General features: G+C 47.9%; 1 long non-coding RNA gene across 1 annotated transcript; it reads left to right on the top strand.

Moving 5' to 3' along the window:
• Window positions 1-12,770: 12,770 nt before the first annotated feature.
• On the top strand, window positions 12,771-25,922 carry LOC131908698 (uncharacterized). Its single transcript, XR_009378651.1, has 3 exons — window positions 12,771-13,093; window positions 19,458-19,690; window positions 25,021-25,922. It is a non-coding gene; the product is annotated as an uncharacterized LOC131908698 (long non-coding RNA).
• The last annotated feature ends 1,370 nt before the right edge of the window (window positions 25,923-27,292 follow it).

Raw genomic sequence — 27,292 nt, 5'->3', positions numbered from 1 at the left:
CCATTACCATGTCTGCCTCTCCTGTATTCCCTAGGGAAACGGAATGTTGCCCCCATCTCAGCCTGCCCTGGCTTCTGAGTGATTTCAGCCAACTATGTGGGATGGAAGAAAAGGGACCGATTGTCAACACTCCCTGCTATGAGCCTGGTGATGCTCATGGATACTCTTAGACCAGGTTAGAAGCTGTGCAGCCATCCCTACCTGACTGATTGAGCTGGACCTCTTCCAGGAGACTAGCTGGGGCCGCTCTGCAGCTCACAAGGACCTACACATCTCACACATCTAAGTGATGGAGGAGAGGCCAACCATTGTCAATAGGATGCACCCCCCCACACCCCCGATCATGTCACTGGGTCTTAGTTCCCCATTAAACCCCATTGGACCGCACATTCATCAAATGTGATGACCACTCATGTTTAAACACTTGAACTGTGGGTAGCACCAGGATAAAACCCCCAGGACATTTCTAAGACGCTCAAAATACAAGAGCAGAAAAGATCTCATTAATAAATTTCTACTTGGATTGCATGCTGAAATGAGAATATTTTTAATGTGTTGCAATAAATAGAATGTGGTGCTAAAATTCATTTCACATTTCCTTGTATTTTTTTTTAATAGAGCTACTGAAGTTGTAAAGTCCTGCTTGTGGTTAGCATCTGGCTTCAATAAACACCAAGCTCTGCCCTGGAGACTGTCCGAGCTGGAGTTTCTCGTGTCTCACAGATGGCTAGCTGGAGGGTCTTTCCATTCTGCCCAGATAGGAATCACAGGTGGGCAAAGGGGAAGTCCCTTCATGTTGATGGCCCTGAGTTCCAGTGACTGACAAGCTAAGCTTCCAGACCCAGATGCTTCTGGCTCTAAGCCTTGAGAACTAGAGACTGGTGACTCCAGCGTTCACAGCTGACGTTTCTGCCCTGGCTGCTCAGGCAGGGGTTTATTCTTCTGGGCTGAGTGCCAACCCCTGGCAGCTCCACTTAGGGCTTCAGAGGGTTAGGGTTAGGAGTGTTGGTGTCAGGACCCGTGGTGCTTTAGCCCATGGGGACTCTTTAGACTCCCCCAGTGACTAGGGCTTGCAATCCTCATTCCGCCATTGTTCTGTCTTCTCTTTGGGATTCTTCAGCTGTCTCCTTGTGTAGACCTAAGGGCTGCCGTGGTGGTTTGAGGTAGAATGGCCCACAGAGATGTTTGGGAAGGATTAGGAGGTGTTTCCTCTGATGGGCTTGGTCTCAGACCCTCTGAAACTGTAAGTCCAAAATTCAACACTTTCTTTTATGTGTTGCCTTGGTTGGGGTGTTTTATCACAGCCAGAGAAAAGTAACTAAGATAATTGGGTCTTTTTTTAACGTAGCTCCGGTGACTCTCTGGGACTTTTAAGCACCTGCTGTCCACTGCTGCCACTCAGCAGCTGTCTTTATGTGACTAGCCAAGCCTGTTGTACCCAGATACACACCACAGTAGGCAGAGACTGTCTCCGGAACTTTCCTGTCCCTGTGATGAAACACCCTGAGGAAAGCGACTGAAGGCAGGCAGGGTTTATTTTGGTTTACACTTTGAGATCGTAGTCCCTCATGGTGAGGAGGTCACACAGGGAGCTTGAGACATCTGCCCTTATTGTGTCCACAGTCAGAAAGCAGAAAGAGAAGAAAGTGTGCTCAGCTTGCTTTCTCTACTTTATACAGTCCAGGATCCCCTGTCCAGGGAATGGCCCCACCCAGTATTAAGATGGGCCTTTCCACAGCAATTAAAGTAATCAAGATAATCCCTCACAGACATTCTCAGCCTGTAACCTTAATCCAGATAACCTTCACAGGTGTACCCAGAGGCCATTCTAGATAACCTTCACAGGTGTACCCATTCATCTCCTGATGATTCTAGATTCTTCAAGTTTATTGGACCTAATGTTACAGCATGGGGGTTCTACACAGGAAAGATGCTTCCAGACTAACCCCAGTCTACCTCTATAGCCAGAAGAGGAATGAGGCATGCTGGGGCATAGGTTCTAATCCCACTGATCACAGCCGACATGCACACAGCTTCTGGTTCTACCAATCACCAGCCTTACGTGTGCATTCATCAAGTCCTTAACATTGTGGTTTAAAGGTGAAGTATCCCTCAGAGGCTCCCACATGTGAACATCCAGTCCCTAGCCATGGCTCTGTTCCAGAAGAGTGTGGAAACTTTAGAGAGAGGAGCCTTCCGCAGTGAAGAGCAGGCACTGCTCCTGCAGAGGACCCAAGTTTGGTTTCCAGCACCCATGCTGAACTGCTCACAACCGCCTGGGACTCCAGCTCCAGGGGATCTGATGCCCACCTCTGGCCTCTGTCAGGCACCTGCACTCACATGTGGATATACTCACACCCCCCCACATATTTACACACAATTAAAAGTAAAATAACTCTCTTTTAAAAATTATAAAGCAGAGCTTTGCCAGAGGAAATATGTCACTCATAGGCAGGCTTTAAAGTCTTATATCCTGGCTCTATTTCCTATTCTCTCCCTGCTTCCATACTGCCACCGTAACATGATGGGCCAGCCAGTGTTATCTAGAGCTCCAGGCTAGACTTGCCCAGAGTGGAGTCTTCCAAAGCCAGTGCGAGTTGCCTAGAGCAGTCATGACCGAAGAGAGCCAAGTCTCCTGAAGCAGCTGTTAGGATTTCACCGGCAGCTGAGGCAGCTGTGTCCCACGGGGTACCGAGGAGGCATCTTCTCAATGTGTCCATTAAGCGTTCATTCAAAGCATCACCGCCTACTCAGCCATCAGCAGAAGCACGGCTAGGTGGGCGACAGCTTCTTGCTCAAGGCAGCCAGGTACTAGTGAGAGATCTGACAGCTATCAGTCCAAGAGCCAAACTGGCTAGGTCCCCAACAGCTTAGCTTACTTGAAGTAAAAGTAAACATTAAATTAAGAGTGCTTATCGAAAAACCATGAATCTTTGTGAGTACATATGTGTTGGGGCATGAAATCGACAGGAATGTGTACATGTATGTTGCACACACATGGATGTACATGTTAGGGCATGTTGCAGACAGGACAAAGTGAGAAGAGGAAATGGCCCTACACTCAGGTCTGCCTGATCCCCCATAAAGCTCCTTACTTTGTCATCTTGCTAGATCACAAGAACCTGGGGCCTGCGGGTTCTGGTCTTACTTAATAGATAAGGAAAACGAGGCGCGGAGATGTGTGCATGGGTGAAGACTGCTTTCCGCTCCACCAACGCACTCAACAGCAGAGGGGCAGCTGCCACAGCCAAGCCTAGAGGAAGCCATGTGATGGCTGCTCTTCCTAACTGTCATGGTCTTCCCTCATAGTTCACCACAAAGCTGTTTCCTCGGTTTCCACAACTTGCCATGACAATAGTGATGGTGGTGGTGGTGATAAACTCGTGTGTGTGTGTGTGTGTGTGTGTGTGTGTGTGTGTGTGTGTGTGTGCGCGCGCGCGTGCGCGCGCGTGCACACTTAACATTTTGAGAGCGACACACCTGCAGCTCAACCCCACAGCAGATGTGTGAGACTGATGAAGAGGATGAAGAGAAGGAAGCACAGAAAGGGTAAGCAATTTGCTCGTGGCCACACAGCAGTTTACATGCAAAGCCCTCACCCTGGGCCAACTCTCATACACACCCAGCACTAGCGCTTCTCCGTGGCATTCATCGTCACTGTCACCACAGCTGACACTGGCTCTCTCTAGAACACAGAACAGCCCTTGTCGCGGTTGTGATTCTGCCGTTGTTTGTAAGGCAGTGACTGTGACAGTTCACAGTGCTCACATCTGTACCTGTTCCCTGCTTCATTTACACCCACGGCACAGTGCTGGTTGGGGACAGGACGTAGGAGCGCGTGCTAATGAGCCCAGCCGAAAGGGTGACTCACTGTGCCTGCCTTTTGTTGAAGCCCTCTGATCAGAGTCCTTAGAAAGCAGTCCAGATTCCTCAGCCCCTCAAAACCTGACTGCAAGAGAAGAGATGGCAAGCGGCATGACGCAGCCTGGCATTTCACGTCCGAGGGCCACTTGCCTCACGGTGCGCTCCTTAAACAAATCCTTCATCCTAACGCCAGCCAGTTGGCTCCTATCTAAGGTTGACTTGGAGCAAGCCCTCACAATTAATCAATAAACCAAAGACTCTATTTTAGGCATAAAACTCACGTAAGTCCCTGATGTCGAGCACCAGATGCAGGCTTTCTCGGCTTCCGTGATGAACACTGAATGCCAATCCACATTTCCCTATGTGTTTCCTTCTCCAAATCGGAGTCTTTCACTGCTGTTTGTCAACAAACTCTCTGATGTGTTAGATGATTAATTCAAAATAAATTAATCACATAGCTCCTTTTTAAGGCACACAATAAAAAGCATCCCTGTGATTTGCAAACTTTGAAATGTAACCTTTAAGAGTCTGTTGATCTGAAGACATATACCAGCTCAGTGCAGAGGCCCCGTAAACTTAGAAGGTGGGGCCCAGCTTGAGAAAGGGGGTAATTGGAGTGGGCTGCTGGGGTGAACTAGCTCTAGCTATTTCCTGTCTCCCTGTCTACTTCCTGCCACCATGTCAGCGGGTCTACCAAACCCTCCCTCCCATGACAGATGGAGCCCTCTGAAACTGTGAGCCAAAAGAAACGTTTCCTTCCTTCCGAGTTTTATTGGGACATTCTGTCACAGACATACAAAAGTAGCTAACATGTTGGTAATGAATACACACTCACCTCAGGCCCTGGAGCTGCCTCACCCCCAACCCTGCCTTTCTCCCCTGCCAGTGGAACTCATGTCTTTTCCTCAGGCTATGATCTCCTAGCTCCAGCTAGCTGGGCCTCCCTTTGGCTCAAGTACCCCACTCTCTCCACACTCAACCGTGAACACAGGACTTCAGTTCCATGTGCACAGCAAGCCTTTCTCCCCTCCAAACCTTAGTATGTGCCTTTCTCACGTTCAAACAGCCTAGATGTCACCCCACCCCCAGAGAGGCCTTACCTGGCCACCCTTGCCTAAAGAGTCCCCCCAAAAAACCTTGGGGTCACATCACAGGAGTGACAGGACTCACTGAGGAACCTGTTTCTGATTGTCTTTGTCACTGCCAAGGTTCCAGTGTCTTAGACCCCACATGCACATAGTAGGTGCTCAGTGAATATTTGTTGAGTTAACGAATGACAGGGGTAGTTGAGAGGGTTGTCCTGAAGGCCTTGAGGGATATGAAGGGTATTTACTTCTAAATAGCATTAAATAGGCTCACTGCCAGGTGTGGTGGTGCACAGCACACAATGTAGTCCCAGTGCTCAGCATGCTGAGGCAGGAGGATCACAGGACTAGAGTAGCCAGGCACCATATCAAGACAAAGCAGAATAATAGGAGCCAGAAAGATGTCTCAATGGGTAAAGGAAATTGCCACCAAGTCTGATGCCCTGAGTTTGAACTCTGGGACCCACGTGGTAGAAGGAGAGGACTGTGAAAATTGTCCTCTGACCTCTACATGTGCACGCGCGTGCGCGCGCGCGCGCGCGCGCGCGCGCGCGCGCACACACACACACACACACACACACACAGAGAGAGAGAGAGAGAGAGAGAGAGAGAGAGAGAGAGAGAGAGAGAGAATAAAACATAATTCAAAATAAAAACAACAGCAAAAATAAAAACCCAAAAACAAAAAAACCCTACAGCAATTGGAGACCTTGAGGAAAGTTCTCTGGAGTTTGGCCTCAGTCATACCTCAGATGCCGGGTCAGCAGACCCCCGATTCCCTTCCTGGCACACCCCAGCTAAACTGGCTCCAACACGTCAGCCACGCTGGTTAAGGACCGAACAAAGCACAAGAAAAATGTGTTTTTAAAGCAATCCAGAGCTATAAGTGTGGCACACACCTAGAACCCCAGCCCTTGGGAGGTGAGGGAAGGTGATCACCAGTTTCAGGGCGGCCTAGGTTATATAGTGAGACTCTTTCTCATAAAATAAAAATAAAAAATAAGCCTAGGAATCCATCCTGACCTCGGTGGATGGGAACATGAGGAATTTTATGTCATGGATCTGCCACAGTTGGCTCAGGTCTGAAGGGACAGCTGGGGGTCTGAGCTACCAATGTTTCCCACATGTACAGGGAGAAAATTCCATCCCTCCCAAGGTCAGGTGGCAGAGGTGTGACAATGGAAAGAATGGTGTGCACGTGGGTGGCATGTGGCTGGTGCCAGCAACCGTGGGGACCCATGCCTGTGATCTCTCCCGCTGTGCCCCCTTCCCACGGCCTCAGCAGCCCTGGAACCATGCAGACTCTGAAATGCAGACCATATCAGGATTCAGAACCAATTACCAAGTTCCTGCAGGTGTCTGGTTTACCTCTTGGGGACATCAAGAGTCTTAATTAATTATGATCTGAAAGGGTTTGATGTTCCAGGAATAAAAAGGCATAAAAGAGCCCTTACTATTTTCAGGAACATTAATTATTTAATGGACACTATTCATACAAAATTAGGACTGTTAAATATAGGTTAGGATTGGGAGCACTGTGGGTATTTTAACCCCAAAGCCTATTCTCCAGCACATGTCCTCAGGGCTAGGCTGCTGGCCCAGCAGAAAGCAGACTGCACTCCAGTCAGCTCTGCTGTGGTGTTGCTATTTGCCTGGCCTCGGTTTATCGTCCCTTAGTGTCTGTTAGATGGTTTTCAACACAAGAGAATTCAGAAATGTCCCATCCTGGGTTCCAATTCTCAGGTTCTTAAGCAGGGGGTCTGGTATGGGAGCCAGAATCCACATGTTAATAAAGTTTGGAAGTCTGTCTCAGAGGCCTCTCAACCTTCGTCCAAAGAACGCTGGCTATGACCCTATGACATCCACTAAGGACCCTTCAGAGTACATTTGTACACAAAAGTCCCTTTCCATTGGCTAATTATGTGCTGAAAGGGTACATTAAACTACATTCAAGTGAACTTCTCTCACTTCCTCTTCGTCAGAGTTTATACAGCTGATTCTGGTGTTAAATCATAAAGTGCTGCTCTCATGTTTAGCTGCTAATCATTTAGGACGGTGACTCCCTGAGGAGCATTCATAGTCCTGTCCTCAGACACCGGAGAAGAAACGCAGCTCCGTGCTCTGCCCAGAATCTGCATGTGAGCCATCTAGCCCATCATCTCTCTCATCTGTCATCTCTCCATCCATCCATCATCACATATCTCCATCTGTCTGTCTGTCTGTCCATCTGCAATGGTTAATCATTAATGGTTTCCAACTTGGCTGGATCTGGAATCGACTGAAGGGCGATCTGCTGGACACACCTGGGAGGAATTCCTTGACCAGGTTGAAAAGTGGGAAGAGTCAGGCCTGGTGGTTCATGCTTTCAATTCCAACACTCGAGAGGTAGAGGCAGGCAGGCCTCTGTGGGTTTGAGGCCAGCCTATTCTACATAGCAAGTTCTAGACCAGCCAGGGGTACAAGGTGAGACCTGTCTCAAAACAAATCAAACAAACAAAAGTGGGAAAATCTACACCAGTTGTGGGCAGCCCAGGTAACAGTCTGGAAAAGAAGGAAGTTTTCCTGCTTGCCTTCACTGTTGTTGGCAAATTCATCTGCCCTGTCATTACCACCACTGCTGGACCACTTCACAGATATCAGAACCCAGCTTCTTCAGGTTTCCAACAAGGATTGAAGACCAGGGTTCTCCAGGAATCCTCCAAGCCTTCAGGGGAAGATTCATACAGCTTAGAACCCAGTCTGTGCACTAAGCAGTTTATCTGGTTCTCGGCCTCTTTTTTTTTAATTAATTAATTTATTTATTTTTCTATTATCAGCTTGATACAGTATAAATTCTTCTCCTGATAGTGAAATGTTTCATTGAGGCTTGCCCAGTAATTGAGTAAAACCAAAACTTATTATAAGCCACAGTCATCCTAGGGTCCCCCCTGCTATGTAGCCTCCCTGGTTCTGTGGGTTGCAGTCTGATTGTTCTTTGCTTTATATCTAGAATCCACTTATGAGAGAGTACATACCATGTTTGTCCTTCTGGGTTTGGGTTACCTCACTCAGGATGATCTTTTTTAGTTCCATCCATTTGCCTGCAAATTTCATGCTGTCATTGTTTTTCTCTGCTGAGTAGTATTCCATTGTGTATATGTGGTTCTTGGCCTCTTAAATGTGAAGCAGTCATTGTTGGACTACCCAGAGCACAGCATGTCAGCCAGTCTCATAAACCCTCTTTAACATATATTCACTCTATTGGTCCTGTTTCTCCTGAGAATCTAACACACCATCAGTCCTTCAACCATCCAATTCATCCATTTACTCATTCATCCACCATTCAATTATCTATCCATCAATCCATCTTCTCTTTCATCCACCCACCCACCCACCCACCCACATATCCATTCATCTAACATCTCTGATTCATCAACCCATGTTTCCATCCTTCTATCTCTGCATCCATTAATCTAGTCTCTCATCCATCCATTCATCCATCTATCTAGTCTCTCATTCATCTGTTCTATCCATTCATCCATTAATCCAAGACACACTATGCTATGAACTAGAGCTACAGACATAGAGCATGGAGCTTGCCCTCTACCCTCCTCTGTCTACAGTCTTTTGAGGAATACAGGCATCAAAAAAGTAACTAAGTAATTCCAAGTCATGGAGACTAATCCTAGGGAGGACTTCACTGGCTCTCCAAATCTGAGCCTAGTGGGTGGGGTATAATGGACCTTACCCCGAGGAGTGAGTGACTGGGGGAGTCTTCTCTGAGGTGTGATGGCAATGGTGAAACCCTACAGTGGATGAGGACATAGCAAAACCTTCCAGTCAGAAGGAAGAGTGAGTGAAAGCCTGTAGCAAATTTTTTCATTAGCCGCCAGCTCACAAATAACAACATGGAGATTTATTAGTTATGAAAGCTTGGCCATTCGCTTAGGCTTGTCCCACTAGCTCTTATAACTTCAATTAACCCATATTTTTTATTAATCTCTGTTTTACCACATGGCTTTTTACTTCTTTCCCGTTCTGCATGTCTGACTCATTCTGCATCTCAATGGCATCTTCACTAGTGCCTAGATTCACCTCGAGTTTCCTCTCTATGCCTGGAAGTCCTACCCGTCTCTCATGCCTAGCTATTGGCCTTTTAGCTCTTTATTACACCAATCACAGCAATATATCTTCACACAGTGTACAAATATTCTACAACACAAGCCCTTAGGCATGAATCTTCTGGGAGCCTGAGTCTGCTCCCCAGTGGAGTGGCCCAGTCTTTTAGTTTTCATCCTTTTGGTGACAAGGAACTTTCCACCCCCAGTAACTGCTCCCCATGCCTGAGGCTTTGGGAAGTCAAGACAATTTATCATTATGAACCCTGTAATATCCACAGAATAGCCTCACCAATGGTCTGAAGTTCATCTAGGCTAGTCCACAAGACACCTTGGACAGCAGAAAACAATGTACTCTGATGTAAGGTTCCTCTTTGATGAATTACCCCACTTCATTTAGCCATGACCCATGGGCTATCATAATCAGTTTCTGTGGCTCTGTCCCAGTGACCCCATGGTGTCCTCTACTGTGAATTTCAGTTTATATGCATTTTAGCACAATTAGTGAATCACAACTCTGCTTGGAAGGAGGTCTGGATTGTTTGACTTAACAGTTTGTATAGTCAGAAAATAGAGTTAGCCACAGTCCAAGAACTGTTTGTACCTTTTATTTGTAACCACAGGTGAGAAGATGGCTTTGTTATGTGTGTCGTGATTGATCTTAAACTTCTGTCGGTCCTGGCGTGTGTTTGGAAGCCTGCTCAGAATGACTTGTGACAAAGATTCATGGGTGACTGCTTAGCAGAGGAATCAGCATGTAAGAATATTCCAGGCGTTTAATTGGCTCTTAAAAGAACAGCTCCGGCAAGCTAATTAAATATCAAGTTAGGGAATGTGTTAATTGATATTTAATAAGGGTGTCAATTGATGTCTAACTAGTCAGTGTGTCTCTTGAAATGTGTCAATTAGATGCCTAAAGATCCTTTCAAGGGGGTTAGGGATTGAATGTGCGGAGGCTGTCATCTGTTAATTTTCTTTAACTTTTCAATCACATCCCTTTCTCCAGTGTTTCTCTGAATTACAGAGCCCCCTGTTTTACATCTGTGAGGCCCCTGCTGACCTTCAGCTGCTGCTACATACAGACCCACAGAGGTAGGCAGACTTTAATGGGGCACCTATTCAGCACCTGTATAAAATCAGAGAGGACTGGTGATCCCTACCCACCAAGGGCTTTGCCTACCCTCACACCACACCCCTTACCCAAAAAGACTCTGGTTCTATCTAGATACTACCCCACCGGAAACCCACACAGCCAGGGCCTTCCCTTACATGTGATCAGCAGGAACAAGAGGGAGTTTAGTCAGGAAAGCCCTGTGAGAATTGAAACCAAGGGAAGGCTTGGCTGACTCAGCCCCAGGTGTCACCCAGGTGTCACATGGGGTCACTGCTGCCCTGCTACCTGAATTGAAATAGTTACTGTCTAAATTCAAAGCAATGGATGTATCTGAAAACCACCACAGTCCTTTCCCGTGGGAGCAGGGGGATGTGAGAGGTGGCAAGCAGAAGAGCAGATGGGTTTCATTTGGATTTTAAAGACATTCCAACTACAGTAGCGACGGTCAGGGGCAGAATAGAAGCAAGGAGACCGCAAAGGGCGCATGACCATTTCAGGCCAACACCTAATTGTGTGCACACTAAGGCAATGGGTGTGAAGAGGTGCACGTTTGGGAAGATTCTAAGGCCGTTCAGGAGAGAACTGGCAGGTATTGGCAAGGAATCGGATGTAGGGATGAGTAAGAGGAAGTGTGAAGAAGAGCCCTCATTTCTGCCTTGACCACTGTGAAGGCTGCTCTGCCCCTGAGGTGGAAAGGAGAGAGGAGAACAGGGAGAGAAGGTTTGGTGAGTCAGCTTTCTGTCATTATAACCAAACACCAGGTAATTTCCACTCTCAGTTTTGGGAGCTCCAGGCCATGATCAGTTGGTCCCATTGCCCTGTGGTCTACAGTAAAGCAAAACACCAAAACATTAGTGGCACAAAACCAGTCAACCCAGGGCCAATATGAGTGACAAAAGAGCAGGGCCAGAGTCCCATGATCCCCTTCAAGTTAATGCCTCCAATGACTTAAAGACCTCCCAGCAGGCCAGGCTTGTAAAGGTCCCTTCACACCTACTAGCACTACACTGAGGAGCAATGCTTGAACACAGGAGTCTGTGGGGTCATGAGGAAGAGCGATGTTTAATTATAAATGGGCTCTAGACACCTTGGGGTCATCTAGGAGCAAAGGCATGGTCCCTGGTGATACAGGTCCACAGCTGGGAGCAGAGGCATGCGCTGACAAGCTCCCTGAGTTGCTACAGAGTAGGTGGGAACTGAAGCAAGGTGCAGTGGACGCTGTCACTTGGGATCAAACTTTGAGCCATCCCAACAATCACAGCCAAGGAGAGGAGGAGGCATAATGGAGACATGAAGGAGCAGCCAAGAGACGAGAATCCCATGGCGTCCCTGAGCCCAGGACAGGCAGTTTCACAGTGGAGGTCCACAGCTTCACCATCACAGGCCCACTAGAGACCATTGAGAGAGGTTTAGATGACCGCCCATCCTAAGAAGGACACCACAAGTTGAATGCAGGTGGCCAGCCACCACCACACCAGCTTCTTTGTTTCTGTCACAGGACCTTCAAGGGCTGAAGTGTCATCTTTCTGCAGTGACACTCCAAAGCCAGCAGCATGGCTTCTGAACTTGGGAGAAGCATCAGCATTCAGCAAAGTTCAACCAAGGAAAGCTTAACAAGGGAACGGGCCTGAGACAGGGAAAGCAACCAGGGAAATGGCCCGAGGTGATTTTGAAGAGCAAGAGAAGAGGGAAGAAGAAAAGGAAGATGAGGGAGGGAGGGAGGGAGGGAGGGAGGGAGGGAGGGAGGGAGGGAGAGATAAAGGGACGTAGGGAGATAGGAAAGGAAGAAGAGAGTGAGGGAGGGAGACAAGGAGGGAGAAAGGGAAAGAGGGAGGAAGGGAGGGAGGGAGAGAGAGGGGGAGGAAGGAAGGGAGGGAGGGAGGGAGAAAGGGAGGGAGGGAGGTTGGATGGGGAGACAGAGGGAGGGAAGTAAGTACCATGGCCAGAGGCATTCTGCAGGCATAGTCTGGATTCCACTCTAGCACACAGGTCAATCCCCCGGCAGAGAGCAGTGCAGAGGGACCACAAGGAGTTTGAAACAGTACCTCTGAAGCTCTCTGAGTCCCTGCTTTCCTGATGATTATGGGGCCACAGCATCTGGGGGAGTCTCCCTGACTGACCGTTTCTAGCATTGCCTCCATCCTGGGAGTCACTGTGGGATGCTGTCCCCACACATAATGAAGCATGCTGATAGTGTCACCAGGGAGGGTCTGATAAGGCTCCTGTGTGTGCTCAGGGGGAAAGGACAGAGGCAGGACTGCAATACAGCAAGCAATCCAGGATCAGACAAGTCAGGGTTCAAGTTCTGGGACTCCCTAGCTGGGTGTCCCTGACCGTGTCCCTCGGCATCTCTGAAGACACCAGAAAGTAGAGAGCAATTAGTCTGTGCCTCCTTCAGTGGAGGCAGAATTCAGAGGGGAAACGGAGGTGCCTTCAGCTTGCCAGACATCACACTGCAGCAGCGAGTCCATGCTGAGGATCGGCAGCACAAGCCTGGCTCCACTCAATTCCAACGAGAAGGGAAAACCATCAACTCCAGAGCTGTTCTCCGAGATGCTTATTCAGTTACCAATAACAACCGTTGCCATGGAAACAGGCCGTCCAGCCAGCCAGCCTGGAATTATTCTCAGGCCAGAGCCAGATTAGTCATCTCCAAACCAAAAAGACTGCCTGAGCCCCAGCTGCCCCCAGTCACCCAGCTGAGGTTGAGGGGAAGGGTCCTACCTCTTCCTTCCATGTGCTTCCTGTCCTGAGGTCCCACTATTTGAAAGTTGACTGAGACATGAGACAAAGCCTAATGGATTGCACAGTTTCAAATTCTTCATAAAGTCAGAGGACAGCAGCCTGTGTCAGATAGGTTGATATCACAGAATGGGAGGATCCAGCGTAATTACCCGGCTGCAACAGCCTGCGGACCCAGGACTGCTTTGGAGGTGGGTGCTGGGGTCAGGCTCTGTGGAAAAAGCCAGACCCAAAGGGGCACTTCAGAGGGAGCCAGCCAGCTGGGAAGCTGAAATGAGCTCCACAAGGGATAGTGATGTTCACACTTGAGCAAAGACCTCAGTTTCTCCAAGGCCTTGAAGCATGTTCCTAGAGAGGAGGGGGCCATGTTAAAAAAAAAATCTGAAAATTGGCATGTGGATCAGTAGTAGTTAGTTACCGAGCATTGGCTCAGTAGAGCACTTGTATAGTATGAGCTCAGTAGTAGAGTACTTGTATAGTATGAGCTCAGTAGTAGAGTACTTGTATAGTATGAGCTCAGTAGTAGAGTACTTGTATAGTATGAGCTCAGTAGTAGAGTACTTGTGTAGTATGGACTCAGCAGTAAAGTACTTGCCTAACATGGGCAAGGCCATAGATTTGATACCCAGAAGGGTAAAGAACTTAGAATGGTAGGTCAAAAGGAAGCAGTTCTGGGGAGACGGCTCAGGCGGTAAAATGCCTGCCACACAAACATGAAGACCTGAGTTTGGTTCCCCAGCACTCCGTGTAAAAAGCCAGCATTGACAAAGAGGAGACAGGAGCGTCCCTGGAGATCACGGGCTGGCCATTCTAATCAAATTAGTGAGTCCCGGGATCAGTGTGAGACCCTACCATAGAAACCAAAGTGGAGAGCAACTGAAGGAGACACCTGATGCTGACCTATGACCTCCACAGGCACATGGGGGGGGGAGCATCTGCTTGCACATAAGCACACACAACCACAAACATACACCACATACACATATACACAGAGAAAGCTGGAACAGCCCTTCCTACTGCGGATGGAGCGACTGGGCTTAACCACAGCAACCTGGACGCAGCGATCTCACTGCAGCCCAAACCCTTCCCAGCAGGAGCCTCCTCAGTGTTACTCAGTGTAACAGAGCTTCCAAGCCAAGGAGGCTCCCGCTGTGGATCGGCTGTTGCTGTGGTAGTGAGTTCTCCGTCCCTGGAAACACACAAGAAAGGCCAGGTGACTCGATGAAGTGCTTCTGAGGGTTTCTTGACAGGAAGTCAGAACTAGATGGGCTTGGAACTGGCTCTTGGATGAATGTCATGATCCTGCAGCGACCGGAGATGTCACCACCTCATCTCAGGTCACAACGTGCAGATCCCCAGACACCTGGGCCTCTCAGCTAGATCTCCATAGCCAGGGCTGGGCCCAGACTGGAACGTTCTCAACTCTTACACAAAGAAATGATCCAAAGTTGGATGTGATAGTGCATGCCTATAGTCTCAGCACTCGGGGGGATGAGGCAGTCAAGGCTAGACTTGGATACATAGCAAATTTGAGGCCAGCCTGGGTTGCATGAGACTTTGTCTCAAAAAAAAGATTTTCAATGATGTTACATTACATTTATATATCAACTTGTATAAATGATTCAATTTTCCATATTAAATGTTTTAAATTAAAAATAGTAATAAGTGGCCATTCTCCCTTTTATCCCTGTTTGGGCAAACTGCTCAGATTTGATAGGCTTCAGCATCCTATGTGGCAGATTCTTCCAGAGGGGTCTGGAGTGGAACCCCACAGCACACAGACACGCGGGGTGCTCTCCCCACCCGGAGCTCCTGAAGAGACAGCAGCTTCTCTGTGCTGAAGAAGAAGGTCCGTGCTCCGTATTAATCAGCTCCCATTAATTTTTCAAAGTAGACAACAGCCCACTTCCTCCTCCCCCACAGTGCCTCATCCATAATTGATCCCACGCTGCTCTTACCCAAACAGGCCGGGCAGAGGCTGGCTGCACAGCTCAGGACACTTCCTGTTGCACTCCTATTCACTGTCCCAACTCCATCTATAAAGGGTATACATGGAGGGTTGGCACTGAAGGGTCAGCGCTTTCTCTTCATCAGAAACAGTGAGGGGGAGAGAGGACATGCTCCCAAAATCCTGTGCACACACACCAGCTTGAAAGGAACTAGAGACAGTGAGTTGGGGCCGTCTTTTTGGCCTAGTGAGTGACCCGAGTTCAGTCTACAGAAGCCACATGGTGAAAAGAGACAATCAACACCTGAGAATTGTCCTCTGACCTCCACAGACTTGCTGTGGCATGCATGTGCCAACACGTGTGTGTGTGTGTGTGTGTGTGTGTGTGTGTGTGTGTCTGTGTGTGTGTGTGTGTGTCTGTGTGTATACATGTTCATGTCTGTGCAGGTATGTGTGTACATGTGTGAGCCTGTGTGTGTGTACATGTTCATGTGTGCATGCTTGTGTACAGTGTACATGACTGTGCAGGTATGTATGCATATGTGGATATGGAGTCCAGAGGTCAACAATGAGTTTCTCCCTCAATTGTTCCTCTGTGTTGTTTGTTTGTTCGCTTGTTTGAGACAGGGTCTCTCACTGAACCCGAAGCTTGCTGACTCAGCAAGTTTGGCTGGCCACGGCACTCCACGGATTCCCTGTCTCTGTCACCCTCTCTGACACTGAGAGCTGGAGTTCCAAGTGCATGCCTCCATGTCTGGCTTTTTATGTGGATGCTGGGGGATTTGAACTCAGGTCCTCCTGCTTGAAACTGAGCCACCTCCCCAGTCCTTTTTATCTTTTAAAAAGCTGAGTTTCGAGGAGAGCAGGGCACTGGAAGAGCTGGAGCAGGCTGGCATGTTCATGAGGTTCCGTTCTTAGAGAACTGTCATGACCTGACCTATCTGCCGACCCCTGGAAAGTTACCACAAGACCAACCTTTAAGATGTCTTCATTTGTTTATTTACAAGTGTGTGTGTGTGTGTGTGTGTGTGTGTGTGTGTGTGTGTGTTTGTGTGTATACACCTGAAGAGGGCATCAGATCCCCTGGAACTGTAGTTATAGATGGTTATGAGCCACCCAGTATCAGTGCTGGGATGCTTATTGTATGTATGTATTGTGTATGTATGTATGTATGTATGTATGTATGTATGCATGTATTTGTGTGTGTGTGTGTGTGTGTGTGTGTGTGTGTGTGTGTGCATGTGTGTATGAGAGGGGGGAGGGAAGGAGGGAGGTCACAGTGCACATTTGGAGGTCAAAGGACAACTAACTAGTAGGAGTCGATTCTTTCATCACATGGGTCCTGGGTATCGAACTCAGGTCCTCAGGCTTGGTAGCAAGAGCCTTCCTGTCCTGAGCCATCCCACTGGCCTGAAAATCATCTTTTCTAACCAAAGAAGCTAGGGTCATTTGGTACCCACCAACAAAAGGATGATGCTACACCCTTACTTTTCTATGTGGACAAAACTAATTTGAAACACATGCAAGCTGTGGATTAAAGCTCTTAGAAGAAAGTTAGGCATAAGTCTGTGTGACTTTGAACTATACAACAGTTTCTTAAAAACAACATCAAAGCAGTTAGAAGCAGGTACTGATCTTCTAGAAGACCTAAGTTCCACACCAGGAGTTCACAACCACCTGTAACTCCAGCTATAGAGGAACGAAGCCTTCCTCCAGCCTCTATGGGCACATACAATGCCATACAGTCATATACACATATATAGAAATAGGGTTTTAAAAAAATAAATCTTTAGGGGGTCAGTGGTGGCACATGCCTTTAATCCCAGCACTGAGGAGGCAGAGGCAGGTGGATCTCTGTGAGTTCTAGCACAGACAGAGCTACACAGAGAAACCTTGTCTTAAGGAACCAAATAAACAAACAAACAAACAAACAAACAAATAAAGCTTTCAAAAAAGAAAGAGCATCAAATGCACAAGCAATAATTTAAAAAAAATTAGACTTCAGCAGGGCGGTGGTGGTACACGCCTTTAATCCCAGCACTAGGGAGGCAGAGACAGGTGGATCTCTGTGAGTTCAAGGCCAGCCTGGGCTACAGAGTGAGTTTCAGGACAGGCACCAAAACTACCCTGTCTCAAAAAAACAAACAAACAAAAAGTTAGACTTCATTTATTGCTTTGTTTGGGCATTTTTTTTCCTTATTGGTCTTTTTCTTGTGTATTTTGTTTCCTGTTTTTCTCTTCTGGGAACATGCTGTGTGGTTCCTGGTTTTGTTTTGTTTGTGCCTGTTGTTTTAAGAAAGAGAGAGAAGAGAAGGGTGTGGAGTTAGACGGTAGGGAGGTGGGGAAGACCTGGGAGTAGCTGGGGGAGAGGAAAGGTGAGATCAGAATATATTGTATGAAAAAAGTGTCAATTAAAATAAGTATATGAATGAAAATTAGAGTTCAGAAAGATTTAAAACCTGCACTTTAGGGCTGCCATCTAAAAGAAACAGAACAATACAACCCTGCAGAATAGGAGACGGTATCTGTAAGTCTTATATCTGATAGAGACAGATATGCAGAATACTTGAATGCTTAATAATTAAAAAATAATAAGATCAGGAGTCCAATTTTAAAATGAACACAGGATTTGAACGAGCATTTCTCCAATGGCCAGGAAGCACATTTAAAAAGATTCTCAGCACCATTAGTCACTATGGAAACACAAACCAATACCTCAGTGAGAAATGGCTTCACCTACTGAAGTGGCTAAAAACAACAGGGAGAATAATAAGTGTTGACAAGGACGTGGCAATGGAAACACATAAACCGGTGGTCAGAATGTGGAATCGTGCAGCTGCTTTGGAAGGCACTTTGGCAGTTACTCAAAAAGCTAAACATAGAACTGCTGTGTGCCTAAGTAGTTTCATCCTGTATACATAGCCAAGAGGATTGAAAACAAACATGAAAATACCCAAAGCAGCAAGCTCATGAGAGTCAAAGAGTAGGGCTGTTTGTTACTGAGCGGAGTGTGTTGCAGCTGCATGACAGAATACTGCCAACCACAGAAAGGAATGGGTACTATTGTACTGTGCCTTGGGTGGACTCGGAAAGCATTTTGGTACACGAAGGTAGCCAGGCAGAGCACCGAGGATGGAGTTTGGTGGTGGGGCCCTTGCATAGCATGTGCAAAGCCATGGGTTCCAGTCCTAGCCCTGCCCCCTAGAAAGGATAGGATAAATAGACAGACAGACATAAGATAGATAGATAGATAGATAGATAGATAGATAGATAGATAGATAGATAGATGGAATAAAGGATAAATAAAGGATGGAAGGAGGCAGAGGAGCAAGTCAGAGACAAATCCACATATTTTATAATACCACTTATCTGAAATGTTCAGAAAAGCCATACCTATAAGGACGGAGGCAGCCTGGGGGGGAGGGAGAAAGAAGAGGAGGTAGAGGGGTTCTGATGCTTGGACTGTGGTTGGGGAAGGCCTCCACAGAGGGACAACTGAATAGTCCTAAAGAACCAGGGTGTGCCACACAGACCTTCCTGGCAGAGTAAAGTTGGCTCAGAGACTAGAGCTGGGAAGAGCCTGGGGTGTGGAGGATGAGGTGAGCAGGTGGGCATATCCACAGTGAGGGTTTGGGGGTGTGGAGGATGAGGTGAGCAGGTGAGCAGACCCGCAGTGAGGGTTTGGGGTGTGGAGAATGAGGTGAGCAGGTGAGCAGACCCACAGTGAGGGTTTGGGGGTGTGGAGGATGAGGTGAGCAGGTGGGCATATCCACAGTGAGGGTTTAGGGTGTGGAGAATGAGGTGAGCAGGTGAGCAGACCCGCAGTGAGGGTTTGGGGTGTAGAAAATGAGGTGAGCAAGTGAGCAGACCCTCAGTGAGGGTTTGGGGGCTGTGGAGGATGAGGTGAGCAGGTGGGCAGATCCACAGTGAGGGTTTGGGGGTGTGGAGGATGAGGTGAGCAGGTGGGCAGATCCACAGTGAGGGTTTGGGGGTGTGGAGGATGAGGTGAGCAGGTGGGCAGACCCACAGTGAGGGTTTGGGGGTGTGGAGGATGAGGTGAGCAGATCCACAGTGAGGGTTTAGGGGTGTTGAGGATGAGGTGAGCAGGTGGGCATATCCACAGTGAGGGTTTAGGGGTGTGGAGGATGAGGTGAGCAGACCCACAGTGAGGATTTGGGGGTGTGGAGGATGAGGTGGGCAGGTGAGCAGACCCACAGTGAGGGTTTTGGGGGTGTGGAGGATGAGGCAGGCAGTTGGGCAGATCCACAGTGAGGGTTTAGAGGTTTCTCCTAAGAGAGAAGCAAGATTTGCAGGGCCTTAATGGTGGATGACCAGTTGGGGCTCAGCTACTGTTTCTCCAAGGCCTCTCTTGCCACAGCATGGTGAAGGGGCTGGGGGTGGTCACAGGTACAGAATGGAGGGGCTCATCAGACTGGTGAGGAGGGATGAAATGGACACAGGGAGCTAGACAGAGGCAAGTGGGCACTTGGAGAACTATCCAGGGGCCTGAGCCAAGATTTGCTGATGCACAAAATGTTCAGCTCCAAGCAAGAGCTTTTTCCTCTGCTCCTCTTAAAGGCTTTTATTCTTTCCTCATCCATTTGCAGGGAGAGCGAACGCAGGTATTTTTAGAAAGTCTTCAGGAGCGAGAGCTGAAGAGAGGAGGTGAAAGTTCCCCCCACCTCTTGAGCTCTCCAAACCAAAGCTCAGAACGTCTACAGAGAAGGCGGCACCAGAATGTATCCGACAGCTCCATCCATAACAGCCCTGACAGGGCTGTGCCTCCCCAAACGTCCATCGGCACTGGGGTGTGTCTCAAAAGCACTCTGCTGTTCCAAAGGTGAGACAACAGAAGGATCAGTGAGCGAGAGGGCATGTGCGTGATTTCTCACACACACTGCTCATCCACAGTCAAGGCCACTCACAGCAGGATAAATGTCACAGCAGCTTTCTGCAGCAGGGGCAGAAACCGGATGGGGAGGGACACATGGAGATCTAGGAAGATTCTATAACCTTTCTGGATAAAGCTGGAAATCTGCTGTATCTAGATTTGAGTGATGGTATGCAGGTGTATGCGGTTTTAACAATGTCATCCGACTGGGCACAGTGGGGGAGGGGGAAGCAGGACGATGGCAGGGTTGAGGGCAGGCTGGGCTACCTAGCAAGACCATCTGAAGAAACAAAGCTGGGGCTAAGGAGGGTTCCAACCAGTAAAGCACTTGCCTTGCAAGCATAAGACTCAAGTTTTATCTCCAAACACAGGTGAAAGGTTGAATATGGTGGCGCTCCCCTGCAGTCAGCACCGGGGAGACAGAGAGATGGACCCCTAGGGCTCACTAGCCAGACAGCCTGGCCTACTTGTCTCAAAAAACAAGATGAGCCAGACATGGTAGTGCACACCTTTAATCCCAGCACTCAGAGGCAGAAGCAAGAGAGTGCTGCTTATGCTGTGTAGTGAGACCCTGCAAAACAAGGGGCTGGAGAGAGGGCTCAGTGGTTACGAGCACTGGTTGTTCTTCCAGAGGACCCGGGTTCAATTCCCAGTGCCCACAGGGCAGCTCACAGCCATTTGTAACTCCAGTTCCAGATGATCCAACACCTCCTTCTGGCCTCCTCAGGCACTGCATATACATGGTGCATGAGATATTCATGCAGGCGAAACATGAAATAAAAATAAAATCCCCCAAAAAAAACTTAAAAAAAAAAGGTGAATGGTGACTGAGGAACAACACCCAAGGTTGTCCTCTGGTCACTACACACAATGCTCACATATCCTGGCATAGCTTGTTAGGTTGCTGCTGCTGGGATAAACACATGGCCAAATATAACTTGGGGAGTAAAGCATTTATTTCATCTTATGCTTCTAGGTCAGTCAGGGCAAGAACTAAGGGCAAGAGCTTAAATCGGGAACCCATTGCTCACTGACTCACACTCAGCGCATGCTCAGTCTTCTTAATAAGTTTTACCACCTGCCCAGGGGTAGCACCACCCATACTGCACTGGACCCTTATTATTGTATATTAATTGGCAGTCAAGAAAATGCCTCATAGACATGTCTATAGGCCAATCTGATGGAGGCAACTCCTCAGCTGAGACCACCTCTTCCCAAGTGACTCCTTTCAAGTTGATAATAACAACTAACCATTATACATGTATATCTGTCACACACATGAATGCATACAAAAAATAAGAAGTGTTACTGATCACCAGTGGAAGCTGTGTGCACATCATATGCTCCTGATGTCTGTGTCTCCTCCCCACAATCCGCAACCCCAGCCTAATCTCAAACAAAACACCAGCAAACCCCCAATGGAGAGACACTCAGCAAAAATTGCTGTCAAGATCATGACAAATAGGAGGGGACTGAGAACTGTCAGAGCAGATGAACCTAAGAAGTCGTGACAGCCGAACGCACTCTGGAACCCTGGAACAGAAAGAGCCATGCATGTGAAATCCAAGTACACTATGGAACTCGTTCCTCACCACGCACCCATGCTGGTGCCTTACTTTTGACAACTGTATTATGGTAATGCAAGACATTAACATCAGGGGAAAACAGCTGGAGAGAACGTGGGAACTCAGGACTACATTTGCAACATTTCTCTCTCTTTTTCTTATTTAAGAAATGTTTTTATTCATTTTACATACCAAGCACAGATCCCCCTCTCCTCCTTCTCCTCCTCCTTCTCTCCCCCAGCCTCCCCCACCCTGACCCAACCCTCATACTGTCCTCCAAAAGGGTAAGGCCTCCCATGGGGAGTCATCAAAGCCTGGTACATTCATATGAGGCAGGACCAAGTCTCTCCCCCTGCATCAAGGCTGAGCAAGGCATCCCACCATAGGTAATGGGCTTCGGAATGCCAGTTCCTGCACCAGGGATAGATCCTGATCCCACTGCCAGGGCCCCTCAAACAAACCAAGCTATGTAAAATATTTATTGTTAAATAAAAAAAAAAGTTGTAAAGCCATGAAAAGTATGAAGCTGTGATTCTGCTTCCCACGAGTTTTCTTCCTGGTACCCCAGAAGTGGCCCCCTGACCTTGGCTGTTCATTGCAATCTTGGGATCCTGTGCTGAATGGACCAAAACCCACATCATGAGGTCTAGTCAGCTTGGATGCTCTTTTGGGTGACTTCCCCTTTGAGTCTGAGAAAACACCAAGCTTGGCCACACTCCTTAGTTTCCCTCTCCACCCCCAGCTCTTCTTGTGGTTAACTTCCAGATATCCTCTAAGACCCACTGACATTTCACATCCTCTGTGAACCCTTTCCTAACTCCTTTAGCCTGAATTATGTATATTTACCCATCCATCCAACCAACCATCCATCATCCAACCATCCAAACATCCATCTAATCAACCATCCATCCAACCAACCATCTATCATCCAACCATCCAACCATCCACTCACCCACCCATCCATCCATCCATCCATCCATCCATCCATCCATCCATCCAACCCAAAGTCACCTGCCTGGGTTCATCCCAGCCCTGCTACCCTCCTGCTGAATGTACTAGTTAGCTACTTGGAGCCCTATTTTCTGCATCTGGAAAATGGAAATACTTTCTCTTGGGCCACCAATTTACCTATGTTCCACAGACCTACCCCTGCTGTGGGATGTATGGCAAATGTGTTGCTAATTAGTCAATAAATAAAACACTGATTGGCCATTGGCTAGGCAGGAAGTGTAGGCGGGGCAAGGAGGAGAATAAAGCTGGGAAGTGGAAGGCTGAGTCAGAGAGACACTGCCAGCCGCCACGATGAGAAACAGCTTGTGAAGATGCCGGTAAGCCACGAGCCATGTGGCAAGGTATAGATTAAAGGAAATGGATTAATTTAAGCTATAAGAACAGTTAGCAAGAAGCCTGCCACGGCCATACAGTTTGAAAGCAACATAAGTCTCTGTGTTTACTTGGTCGGGTCTGAGAGGCTGTGGGACTGGCAGGTGAAAGAGATTTGCCCTGACTGTGGGCCAGGCAGGAAAACTCTAGCTACATACCCCCCCACACACACCAGCACTATAGTCTTGGCCTTTCACTGCACCAATAAACACTTACCCAGTAACTTCTGTTTGCAGATACACCATGCTGCAAGGAGCCAGCAGAATCATACTCCTTCCTGTCCTCTAACACTTTCCCCATGCCCAAGTCATTCATTTCCTTGAGTTCACCCCTTCAATGACTACCTCTTGCACAGCCTTCAGCTCATCCCCAAATTTTACATTTTCTAGAGAGCCTTTCTTGACTCCCTGAGCCATGCAGGGATTCCTCAAATCTCTTCTTGCTAAGTTGTCTCCATGATCCAACACAAAATCAGACACCAACAAGCACGCAATACTTGCTGAAGGGAAGGATGGGTTGGATGGATGGATGGATGGATAGATGGATGGATGGATGGATGGATGGGTAGAAGGTTGGATGGATGATTGGCTGACTGGATGTTGGTTGGATGGATGGTTGATTGGATGGATAGATGGTTGAATGGATGGATGGATAGATGGATGGATCGATAGATGGATGGATAGATGGATGGATGGATGGATGGATGGATGGGTAAATATACATAATTCAGGCTAAAGGAGTTAGGAAAGGGTTCACAGAGGATGTGAAATGTCAGTGGGTCTTAGAGGATATCTGGAAGTTAACCACAAGAAGAGCTGGGGGTGGAGAGGGAAACTAAGGAGTGTGGCCAAGCTTGGTGTTTTCTCAGACTCAAAGGGGAAGTCACCCAAAAGAGCATCCAAGCTGACTAGACCTCATGATGTGGGTTTTGGTCCATTCAGCACAGGATCCCAAGATTGCAATGAACAGCCAAGGTCAGGGGGCCACTTCTGGGGTACCAGGAAGAAAACTCATGGGAGGCAGGATCACAGCTTCACACTTTTCATGGCACAGGGAGTAAGGAAGAGAGAAGGCAGAATCCAGGTCAGGGTGAGAGCCACCCAGAAAGAAGAAAGTCCAGGGACTCAGCAGGGAAATGGTGCCAAGGCTGAGTAATGAAAGAGGCAGAACCCAAGAGACTCAGGTGTGTGTGGCTTGTGTAAACAGCTGTACAGTTCACACCACACACACACACACACACACACACACACACACACACACACACACACACACACACCGAGGCATGCAGCCTTCCCTCTCCAGCCAGCACCTGCACAGCACACACCTAGCATCTCGCAGAGAGTCTCCGACCTTATTAAAATCAAACTGCCTGCACCCGAGCTGGCAAGGCAAAGCCCAGCCAAACTCCAATTTCTACTGTATTGGGTTCCCACAAGCTAAGGCAAGCAGGAGCGTCTAGAAGGAGCTTCAAGCTCCAGTGGTTCTCCTTTTCTCAGGAGCAATTGCTACTTTCATAAACGCTGGGTGGGGGCAGGAGTAAGAGGAAGATAGCGAAGACAGACAGGGGCTGAGCCATTGCTCATTATAGGCAAGTCCTGATATGGAGAGGTGGGGAAAAAAAAACCCAGACGGTGCTATCTTCAAATATCACAGTGTTGTGACTTCTAACGGCATCCACCGAATCTTGTTTCATTACATCTGCCAAAAGGGAGAAAAAAAATTGAATTACCATGCTAATGTCTTCTCTTTGGGTGAAATCTGTGATTCAGGTACGTGGATATAAAATACATCATTAGTCGCTTTTAAACTTGTCTCTAATGATGAAAACACATCTTGGGGCATCAAGGGGAGACGGAGCCCAGCCCGGCAGTGGCGGCGGAGCCTTGCAAAAACCTTAATGTGACAATACAGTTTCTTTTTCCCTCTGAGATGACAGTTAATTCTAGACCAGGAAGGCTGTCAAAAATGCTTAGTTCTGCTCCACTTGAGTTAATTACCGGCCCTGGGGCAGGCTGCCCTCCACTCCTCTGCTAATGGGGCTGGGCTCCAGGTAAAAAATCCATTTGCAAGAATGTTTTCCTTGCTCCAGATCTAATTTATTGAATATCAAATATTTATGCCAATGCAATTAAAGTGACAACATTGCTCTCCCCTCGCCCCAGCCCCCAAGCTTCAGCAAGTACAGGCTGGCTGATGGAATGCTTCAACCAATCCTGTATACTATGGCGCAGGGGTGGAGGATGTGGTGGTGGGGGGCGGGTATTTGAGTTTCTCAAAACCTCTTGGCCCTGCAAAATGACCTGAGTTTTTTCCATCTTTCTCTGGAAGCAGGTGCTTGAGCTGAGGAGCTGAGGCAGGAGGATCACCTGGGTTTCAACTCAACCAACACGCTTTGCCACAAACTGTTGCAGTGTGCTGTTGCTGAGTGAGGCAGAGCAGTCACTGTGCCTGGCCCCAGCCCTGGCCCGGTCTGACAATGCAGACAACGCAGGGCACATGTGGAAATGTGGCTAACACTGATGACACAGATAAGCTGGCTGTCTTGGGTAGGCTTTTCCTGCTGTGACAAAACACCATGACCAAAAGCAACTCAGGAAGCAAGGAGTGTTTTGGTTGGTTGGTTTTTGATTTTTGGTTTTAGTTCGTACTTGTAGGTAACAGTCCATCACGGAGGGAAGTCAGAGCAGGAAATCAAGGCAGGAACCTAGAGGCAGGAACTGAAGCCAAAGAAACCATGAAGGCATGCTGCTTATTTGCTTGCTCCTCGTGTCTTGCTCGGCCTGATTTCTTACAGCACCTGAAACTACCAACCAAGGGTGGCACCACCTAAAGCGAGCTTGGTCTTGTCACATTAATCACTATTTAAGGAAATGTCCCGCAGGCTTGCCTACAGCAGGATCTTATGGTGGCATTTTCTCAGTTGAGGTTGCTTCCTCTCAGATGACTTGTGGCAAGTTGACACACAGAGGAATCTCAGTGAGAGTTTGGGAGTCCCCACAGCTTGAAAATTGTCACGCTTCCTTCCACAGTTGAACCTACCTGCTGAAGGGTCTAAGTCCAGGGCCAGAAATCTGGTGGCTTGAGTTTGACACCCAGAACATGTGGTGGAAGGAGGGAACCAACTCCCAAATGCTGTCCTCTCATGTCCACACTTGCACCGTGGCATCGGCACGTATACAATTAATTGATTTAAAAACAGGTTTTAAAAGAAAGAAAGTTCTGGCTCCAACAAGGTGTGTTATATTTTTTCCAAAACTCTAGGCACTCCCCAAGAGGGCCTCAGCCTGCCTAGACCATGAGGCCTCAGGGCAAGACAGGTTCCAGATTTATCCTCCAAGGTCTCCTAAGTCATAGATGGATGATTTGACATCTGCCTCAAATAGAGGTGACTAGTGATGATGGACCAATAACAATCCAATGGGTACCCTTCCCCAGGGATGCCTGACAACATGGAAAAGAGGGAGGTCTTTTTCTTTCTTTCTTTCTTTCTTTCTTTCTTTCTTTCTTTCTTTCTTTCTTTCTTTCTTTCTTTTGGTTTTTGAGACAGGGTTTCTCTGTGTAGCTCTGGCTGTTCTGGAACTCACTCTGTAACCCAGGCTGGCCTCGAACTCACAGAGATCTGCCTGCCTCTGCCTCCTGAGTGCTGGAATTACAGGCCCTATTCTTTCTTTTTTTCTTCCCTGAAGCAAGGGGGTCAGAAAGCACAAGCTAAGAGTTGATATAGCATCTCCTACAGGGGATGTCCAAGGTGTCCTCTGGCTGGTGACTTCCCTAACGTTTCTCCTTGAGTTTGAGTGGTGACTCTAAGGAGACACAGGCCTTCTGAGATGACCACATCAGAGCTGCTGGGTGAGCTTCAGGAAAGTGTCACTAAACACAGTGCAGACTTGGCTAGCGTGCATCATCTTTTGACTTTGACTCTTCACACCTGGTGACTTTCATCTCATATTGCAACCATCCTGTGACCTTGAGGTGACCATGAGGGATAGGCCAAAAGAATCAGAGATTTCTATCTAATCCCAGCTTTGGCAAAGCCAGGAGGGACTCAGTATTTATTAGAGAGTTCCCTGACTTCCTGGGCCTCAGTTTCCCCTTCTGCAACCTGAGTTGTTTCAACTAGAGGTCCTCTCTAGCATCCTATGGGCTAAAGTCTGAATCAGAAGTGACAGCAGCTGAAATGATGAGCTGAGAATGAGAAGCAAGGACAGGCAGCATGGGAAGAAAAGTCTGGAAGATGACATGTAATCATTTGTAGGGTATTTAAAAAACTAAATGTTGCCGGGCACTGGTGGCACACTCCTTTAATACCAGCACTCTGGAGGTAGAGGTAGGCGGATTCTGAGTTCAAAGCCAGCTTGGTCTACAGAGCAAGTTCTAGGACAGCCAGGACTACACAGAGAGACCCTGTCTGGAAAATAAATGAATGAATGAATGAATGAATGAATGAATACTAAATGTCATCACCTTTGTATGTGTGTAGGTGCATATGCATATACATGTGCACAGCAGAGGACAATGTTGAGTGTCTTCCTCCATCTCCTGCTTGTGTTTTTAAGACATTCTTTCACTGGATGACTCGCTGATTGGCTAGACTAGCTGGCGG

This window comes from Peromyscus eremicus, chromosome 4 (genome assembly GCF_949786415.1).
Source record: "Peromyscus eremicus chromosome 4, PerEre_H2_v1, whole genome shotgun sequence".
NCBI classification, from domain to species: Eukaryota; Metazoa; Chordata; class Mammalia; order Rodentia; family Cricetidae; genus Peromyscus; species Peromyscus eremicus.
The sequence above is the reverse complement of the archived record's forward strand: the minus strand, read 5'-3'. Positions and strand labels throughout refer to the sequence as shown.